Source organism: Leptonychotes weddellii, chromosome 3 (genome assembly GCF_054177405.1).
Source record: "Leptonychotes weddellii isolate Sample4059 chromosome 3, ASM5417740v2, whole genome shotgun sequence".
NCBI lineage: Eukaryota > Metazoa > Chordata > Mammalia > Carnivora > Phocidae > Leptonychotes > Leptonychotes weddellii.
In genome coordinates this window covers 171581310-171589817 of record NC_138371.1, presented here as the reverse complement: position 1 = coordinate 171589817, position 8508 = coordinate 171581310, and the positions used below count along the sequence as shown (strand labels likewise).

Genomic DNA, 8508 nt, shown 5'->3' with positions numbered 1-8508 from the left:
TGCTGCCCAGCTCCACCCTGGCTGGCTGTGAGACTGGGGAAGTTGTTAAAACCTCTTTAGGCCTCTAAAATATCACCTCACACCTGTCAGAATGGCTAAAATCAACAACACAAGAAACAAGTGTTAGGGAGGATGTGGAGAAAAGGGAACTGTCCTACACTGTTGATGGGGATGCAAACTGGGGCAGCCACTGTGGAAGACAGTATGGAGTCTCCTCAAAAAGTTAAAAATGGAACTACCTTGTAATCACACTACTAAGTATTTACCCAAAATCCAAAAATACTCATTCAAAGGGATACATGCACTCCTATGTTCATTGCAACATTATTTACAATAGCCAAGATATGAAAGCAGCCCAAGTGACCATTGTAGATGAATGGATAAAGAAGATGTATGTGGTGTATATATATATAATGGAATACTATTCAGCCATGAAAAGAAGTGAGATCTTGCCATTTGTGATAACATGGTTGGAGCTGGAGAGTATTACACTAAGCAAAATAAGTCAGTCAGAGAAAGACAAATACCATATGATTTCACTCATGTGGAATTTAAGAAACAAAGCAAACAAACAAAGGGGTGGGGAGAGGAAGGCAAACCAAGAAACAGACTCTTAACTACAGAGAACACACTGATGGTCACTAGAGGGGAGGTGGGTGGGAGGATGTGTGAATTAGGTGACAGGGATGAAGGCGTGCACTTGTCGTGATGAGCACCGTGTGATGTATGGAAGTCTTAAATCAGTATATTATACAACTGAAACTAATACAACACTGTATGTTAGCTAACTGGAATTAAATTAAAAAATAATAAAAATAAAATAAAAAACACAGAATGTGGGGAAATGGACATCTTTCTACATGACTTGTGAGAGTGTGAACAGCTGTAACCTATTAAAGGGAAAACTGAATGCACTTTGTGATCTATCAACCCATTTTCAGAAATAAAAGTACCAAACAGCAAGAATCAAAAAAAAAACAAACAAAAAAACCTTCAGGCTTCATATTTTTTGATAAAATATGGACAATAATCAAATTTACATCATAGAGTTGATGGAAGAATTTAATGAGATAATATTCATAAGATTAGTACAATGTCTCATATTTAGACCCAAGAAATGTTCTCTATTAGTGCTGGTATTTTGAGCCAAATAAATAATGAATATTGTTAAAATGCCATAATTCTCAATATTTGTATTAAATATCACTTCGTATTTTCAAGAGAGTTAGAGAACAGAAAGTTATGCAAGAGGTTGTGACCATTTTTGTAATACATTTTTCTTATGAATGTACCAGATGTCCCATATAAAACCATAAAACTGTCCCACACTGGTCACTGCACACAGTGAAAAAAACCAAAACTACCATTTATGAACTACCAGAAGCAATATGATTAAATGAGAATTTCTGCCGAAGAGCAGAGCTAATTTTCTGGCTGAGAAACACCTGACTTTTTGAGCATTTCAGTTATTTTTTATTTTTTATTTTTTTTAAGATTTTATTTATTTATTTGAGAGAGAGAATGAGAGACAGAGAGCATGAGAGGGAGGAGGGTCAGAGGGAGAAGCAGACTCCCTGCCGAGCAGGGAGCCCGATGCGGGACTCGATCCTGGGACTCCAGGATCATGACCTGAGCGGAAGGCAGTCGCTTAACCAACTGAGCCACCCAGGCGCCCCCATTTCAGTTTATTTTTTAACTTCCTTTCTACTGGGGGACAATGTGGATGTATGCTTTCTCTGATTTAGCCAGCATGGAAACGCCTTCTTTCTTTTTTCTTAGACATCACAGGACCGTTGCTTAGGCTGGAGTGAAGGCAGAAGGGGAAGTCGATAGAATGAGGAAGCAGTCAACCCAGCAACCAAGCTTTTGGAAACCATTGCAGGTATGGAGCAAAACAATGGGAGCCAGGGTAAGAGGTGGGGGCGGGTGGGGGGCGATTCTTGGAAATTTGATAGTAGAGCGTAGCTTGACTGTGGAGGTAAGTGCAATAGTCTATGTGCAATCCCCACATCCAAATGCGTGCACGAATTTTCACACACACGCGCGTGCGCCCACACACACACAGACGTGCAAATGCAGATGGGCTGAGAAGTTCCAGGAACCTTTCTAAAAGGAACTAATCTCCTAAAGCAGGTCGGCTGAAGCCCAGACCCCCAACCCTTGAAACCGGAGCAGACCTAGTGGCAGAGCCCAAGGGTGAAATCCTAGCACGCTAATCAGCCGCAGGATCCTGCCCTCCGAAAATTCTGTGTTTGCTAAACACCTCATGCCTGTGTACACAGCGCAGAAGGGGAATGCCTTCTCGTTTTCAGCCTTCTGGGGCTAATGTTCCGCATCAGTCGGCGCTGCCATCATGGATCCGACATTCTCCCTTCTAAATCCGTATGAGTTTCCTTCTTCATGATGCGAGCAAATTGAAATCTGTGTGCTAGTGATTTGCAAAATGTACCATGGTGCAAAGAGAGCATTCTGATTAGTCCGGTCCTGTTATAATCATTGGTTTTCCAGAAGTAATTCAGGAAATATTCTCAGAGCAACCTAATGCCTGCACGCACGATGAGACACAGGAGGATTTTGCAGATAGATATTTAATATACAAATAGTCAAGAGGAGCCCTTCCGTTTTGAGGATCCAGCTAGTTAATATGTGAGGACTGTTGCCAAGAAGGATGTAGGGTTCTTTCTCTCCCCAGAAATGCCTAAAATAATTGTCTTGTAAAGGTGAGAGGGTGCTTGAAACCAGACCTGCCCGCATTCCAAGCCCTTCAGGTAGCCTGAGAGTTTTATGGTAATGAAATCCTCCTTTGTCATTTACATTCCTTTAGTGGTTATTTATGCAAATGCTCAGATGTTTTACTACCTTGAAACAGATTTACCGATGAATAAATCCCTTCCTCTTAATGAAAACATTTCAGCCCTCCTAACCGGGAAGTCTCCAAAAGGATATTTGTTTGGGTGATTATGAACTACTTTGATATCCTACTACACTGAGCTTTGGAAAATAAATAACTATATTATTTGTGACTGCCACACAACCGAGCCTTTGAGTAATCACATTTCCACTTAAACAAAGAAGCAAAGTGAAATCGCTGTTTTAAAAATCATTATATGAAACTAACACAGTACTACTCGCTGGATTTAAAAATGAAACGTCCCCCAGTGTTTCTTCTGATTATCTCTCCAGAGTAAACAGGGACATCTCAATGCAAAGAAAAGAAAGAAAGAAAAAGAAAAGGCTCATGCAGCTGTCTGTCATTCATTTATTTGGAATGTTCACCGGAAAGCCCTTCAATGATTTCTACACAGAGAAAAGGTTGCAGCACCTTGAGATCTCTCTCACCGTCAAAGGTTCCTGAAACCAGTTTGGTGGGGACGGTGATGGAACACAGAAAGCAGGCCTGGAGAACCATCCTCAGATGTACTAGAAAATCAGCAAAGAAGCAATAAACATTACAGTGACTTCTGGCTTACTCTCAAGCATGCGAGAACTATGCTTTCTGGTTTGGTAGAGTGTCAGAAGCAGATGTACAGTCCTGTGAGGGTCAGGTTCTTTCACGACGGTTCCAAATAACCACTCAAATATGTCTAAATGATGGGGAAATCACTTTATTTCTGCTTTTTCATTTTAATAGGTTGCCTCAGGAAAGCCTAGGGAAAGGTGTACTTGACTCTCACAGGAAGATTTCTTTCATTTAACAATTTGAACATGCCCCCTGGACTTGTGACCTAAATTCATGATGGCTTTGTAAGAAACTTCAAGTTAATCACTGACTTTTGAAAAGAGAGTGCAAACATTTTATTACATTTAGTTTTATTTAAAATGTGTGATATGTTGGTTTGAGAGTTCGGAGTTCCTGCGTCTATCACAAGGGGCGCATGGAAACGAGGCGCGACCTGGGTGTTTGAATTCAGTTTGCCCATGGCTGCAAACAGAAACCACAGAGGTGCCCCCTCCACGTGAAGTCCCACGAAGTCCGCCCTCTCCTAGGTGGGTGACCTTTGGCAGGTGTTTGACTTCTGAGTTTCAGTTATCTCCTGTAAAAGGCGGGGTTATGAAACCTAACCAGTCATAATTGAATGAGGCCATCAATTAATAAAACAATCATCTATCAAAAGTTTCTGAGTAATTGCTAATTACCAGATACTGTGTCTGAAACACAGCTCTCAAAAAAAAAAAAAAAAGCCATTATTAGAGGGATGTATTAATTTTTACCCATGTACGTCTGGATCAATACAGGGCCAACTGCTACTCATAGACAACCACCTAGCTCAGAAGATTATCGGATTTCACTAATTTGGGCAAATTAACTCACCTTCAACTTTCAGAGGAGAAAGCAAGATTTTTTTTTTTTTTTAATTTTGCAGATGAAACAGTGAGGCTGAAAAGCTCAAGTACATTTTACAAGGCATTGAAAATCTCTAAGAGTAGGCACGTAACTTACAGATACAACTTACAATCACCATTTTGGAAAAAAGCTTAATTTACTTTTGCTTTGCCGCCTGTAAAGTAGCATACAGGGATAATGTAATGGTTAAGCAAACTAACAAAAGGTTAATACAAAAATAAAATTTAATTCATTACAAGATTCCAGTAATTAACAAAGTAATATTCCTGTATCTGTATGACTTACAGATGAAAAGTCCGTTTCCATTTCCACTCCCACTGATAGTGCGTGACAGCTATTCTGTCCCTGTTTTGCTTTCTATGTGTCTGTTTATCTTCTTCAGTGCAAATCCTAACATCTGTGTCTTTCTTAGAAAGGCCTTCTCCATCTCAAGTTTATAAAGATAAGTGCTCTCTTTTCTTTACCCAGAGAGTTTTATTTCTTTGGGTCTAGATGTTTACTTGTTTACCTCACTGGACGTACGCTTCTCTCCGCAGTGACTTGAAATGCCCACGGGACAGCCACCTGCGGCAGTGGAGTGCCTACCTTGAAGCCCCTAATTAATGGTTTCCCTGCATCTGTGTCCTGCATCTCCATCAGCTGCTACACTGTCTTTCGCCATCGTTCCTCTGGGCTGGCCTTGTCACTTTGGCCAGAGGAAGGGAGCTGAAGTGATGGTGTGCCCATCTCAAGCAGCCATTTGGGCTCCTCTCTGTGTCTCTCTCAACATATCCTGGATCAGACTGTCGGGGCTCCAGAGACCATGTAGAGAAGAGCCCACGGTCCTCATCCTAGGCCATTTTGAACCGGCTTACAACCAGCCAACCTTCAACACGGTTGGCCCGCAGATTCATGAGCGATAAGAAATGCCTGTTATTATAAGCATCTGAGATTTTATTAAACAACAGAGGTTAACTGTTACCTACACTCAATTTTCTCATGTACATGCCAGTTTTCTGGACTTTATTGTGTTCTCTCGGTTCTGAGTATGTTTCTGCAGATTATATTTCCATATCATTTCCAATCTATTGCTGATTTTCTGCCAAATTCTTAGCCATGGACAGTGTAAGGTGTGATGAATACCAAACAATCCTCTGTTTGGTATGTCACATATTCTCCCACATCCCCTAAATCCTTCTGGGGAGGCTTTTTGCTTCCTTAAGTAAATTTCTGTTCAGTACCTCCTACATGCACAGGACCATACTAGATTCTACCGCAGATCAAAGGATGCACATGAAACAGCATGCTGGGATCACTTGAGCTCTCAGCACTTCGCATACTGAGTGACTCTGCTAGAAAATAAAAAGATGTGGATGTCCTCTCCTACAGCAAAGCAAATATTGCTCTGATAACCAGAGGCAGAGAATCACTCTCTGGTTCAAGAAGGTGTGGTTGGGAATAAAAGTAGAATATAATGACAGAGAGAAGTAAAATCTCATAGTACATAATATAAGAAATGACTCAATAAGGTAAGGCTGTTGTTACCTTTCATGTGAAATATGAGCATCTGTACATAAACAGATTTTACGTTTTTCCCAAATTTTCTAATACACGGAAATGTGTGCTCCCTGAGATGGGAGGCCGCTGGGTGGTCCAGGGGCTGAACTGTGTTCTCTTTCCAAACTCAAATTTATATTCTCATCCTTTTTCCCATCTTATACCATAAAGGCAGACACTCAACTGTACTGGGTTTCACTTTATGTATTAATAAAATTGCATCATGTTGTGAGGCTTAATTAGATAATAAAGCACTTTGAGGCTCCTCCCTGATAAGCCTATGTAAGTGAAGAATATTGCTAATATAGTAATTATCACATGCACTGAAAAATTCCCCCCCAAAAATGTGCAGGCACACTTTAAAACCCTGGACAATCACATCAGCTTTGAGTATGGGAAAAAATAAGATCTGATGAGCACCTTCATCTTGGGATGGGTGAACTGTGTCGTGCTCACTCGCTTTTTAAAATTTCTATTTATACCCCCTCTTCATTTAAATGTTTAATTAGGAAGGAACACTTCCATGCATTATAATTAAATGCAAGCACAGATTCTTCACCACAAAAGAGTCATTTTCCATTCAGTTTATACAAAGTTTTGTTTTGTCCCCGAATGAATCAGTATGAAAATTAAGCTGGTAGTCTGAAAGCCTTAAAAAGAAGTATAGCTTTCATAATACAAGGAAGATGAAAATGAATTAAAAATCTCAAAGCACATCCTTTTAGAATAATTGCATGCTATATTCTTGCAACCTTAAAGGTAGCTTTCCCAGAGAAAAGAAAAATGAACAAAAGGGTCTTTCGTTCCAGTTTATCTTCTTTAGAAGCTGGAACCTTCCACAGCTGAAGTCCAATTTTTCACTTTTAATTGGGGAGCTTGTGAGGGGAAGACGGCCTGCGGGACAGAAAACAATCCTTGTTCTGATTAGTGATGGCGGGGGTCCTGTATGGGATGGGACGCTTGGAGGTAGAGAAGGAATCAAAGTTCTCAAGCTCCTGTGGTTCTTGAGATCTTATGCAGACATTCTAACCCGTCCAGAGCTGCAGAATTTGGCCAGAAATCTTGTGCCTAAGAATGACTGAAGCTAAGAAATTCTTGTCTTCCCTGTTTCATCCTCACGCTGGTCTTCCGTGTGCCCAAATGCATGTGAAATGTGTACACGTGTGTGTGTGTGTGAGTGGAACCGTCTGTGTGTGTATGTAGCTGAAAGAATGAAAATTATCCCCTGGTTGATTTTGTGCTGAAAACTTTGCCCTTATGAGATATACCCGACCTTCCCCTTCGGCATTGGCGTGTGACCCCCGTCTCACCCAATGACGGTGGAAGCCTTTCAATCCTGGTATTTTTATTCTTCTGTTAGAGAAGAACCTCGACGTTAAAGATTTCCCAACCTGAAATAGACCCCTTTCCTGCCCCTTGAAAGCATGGAGTGGGTGTGAGTTCAGATGGAACTGGACACAAGACAGCTCATATTTTACCAAAATATTTTGTTTGTTTTCAACATCGATGTTTGATTTTGGCATCAGTGTGTCTAACCCACTCTTACTGTTATCTAGAAGAGCAGATAATTCCAGGCTTTTCTGAGTGCAAATCTCACCAACACACAGATGGTGTCTTAATTATCGTGGTGTCCAGAAGCTAATATGTATGAATCTGTCCACCAGCATTTAAATGGGAGTGTTTTTTTCTTACCTAATTGCAGGGGGAAAAGACAATGGAAACCAGCAAACCATTGGAATAGAGAATCACAGGGCCACTGTCTGAGCCACTGCCATCTTGGTTGATTTTCAAGTAACTAGAAAGTTGAAGTAGAGCCAGACAGATTTAGGTTATGTTGAAAACAAATTATGAACAAAACATCGATGCAAAGATAATTATTTTTTTCTCCTTGATAATATATGTCACACCCTCTATTGCCCGAAACATGCACATCATTGTCCTGTGTAGTCACACGTGGATTTTATAAAACGTTTGCTATAGATTTCCCTGGGGACTTGACTTCCGTCCGTTGCGCCTACGGAATCAAAGGGCTTACTTAACAAGCAGGCCTGCGCAGCCATGGAGCACTGGAGACGGCCAACACACCCACTTGTGTGGAGGCGACTCACCAAACTCGCCTCCTTGGGGAAGAAAGGATGCAAGCCTTCTCTGCCAGATGCTGACTCCACAACACAGTTGCTGGGAAGTGTGGCCACAAAGCACTCTTCTGTGGCTATCTCTGAAGCATGGAGCAGCTCACCAAGGTTTCCAGGACCCCATCTCTGATCAGTGCTCGGTGCACTAATACCTAGGTCTCTGTGGATATGTGTTTACAGGCCACTTTTCCGCGCATGGGGCGAGGTCCTCCACCCTCCCTCACTGTGCTTTATCCCAAGCCTCACGCTCCGTCGTGGTGAAGCCAGTCGGCGACTCTCTTCCCCTCCCAGCAGGTCTGCAGATCCGTTAACAGCAGTGTTTTTCTTGGTTCCAAAAAGGTTGCTATGGTTATGTGAGGTGTTCGCAGGAGAGGCTGATAGACTCATAGGCATTCTCTCTACTGTCTTGGTGACTTTTCTGTAAGTCTAAAATTATTTCAATAGACAATAATGCTAATTAATTTTTACTGATCACTCTGCACTAGACACCGT

At 41.4% G+C, this 8508-nt stretch overlaps 1 long non-coding RNA gene across 2 annotated transcripts in view; it reads left to right on the top strand.

Annotated features, from left to right (window-relative positions):
• Window positions 1–5316, top strand: part of LOC115944021 (uncharacterized) — a 14645-nt gene extending 9329 nt beyond the window's left edge. Inside the window, exons 2-3 of one of the 2 annotated variants that reach the window (XR_014144037.1) lie at window positions 1780–1882; window positions 4882–5316. This is a non-coding gene — a long non-coding RNA (uncharacterized LOC115944021). Of the gene's footprint in view, window positions 1–1551; window positions 1883–4881 lie in introns of those variants that run through there. The other variant, XR_004078591.2, reaches the window with a different exon arrangement.
• The last annotated feature ends 3192 nt before the right edge of the window (window positions 5317–8508 follow it).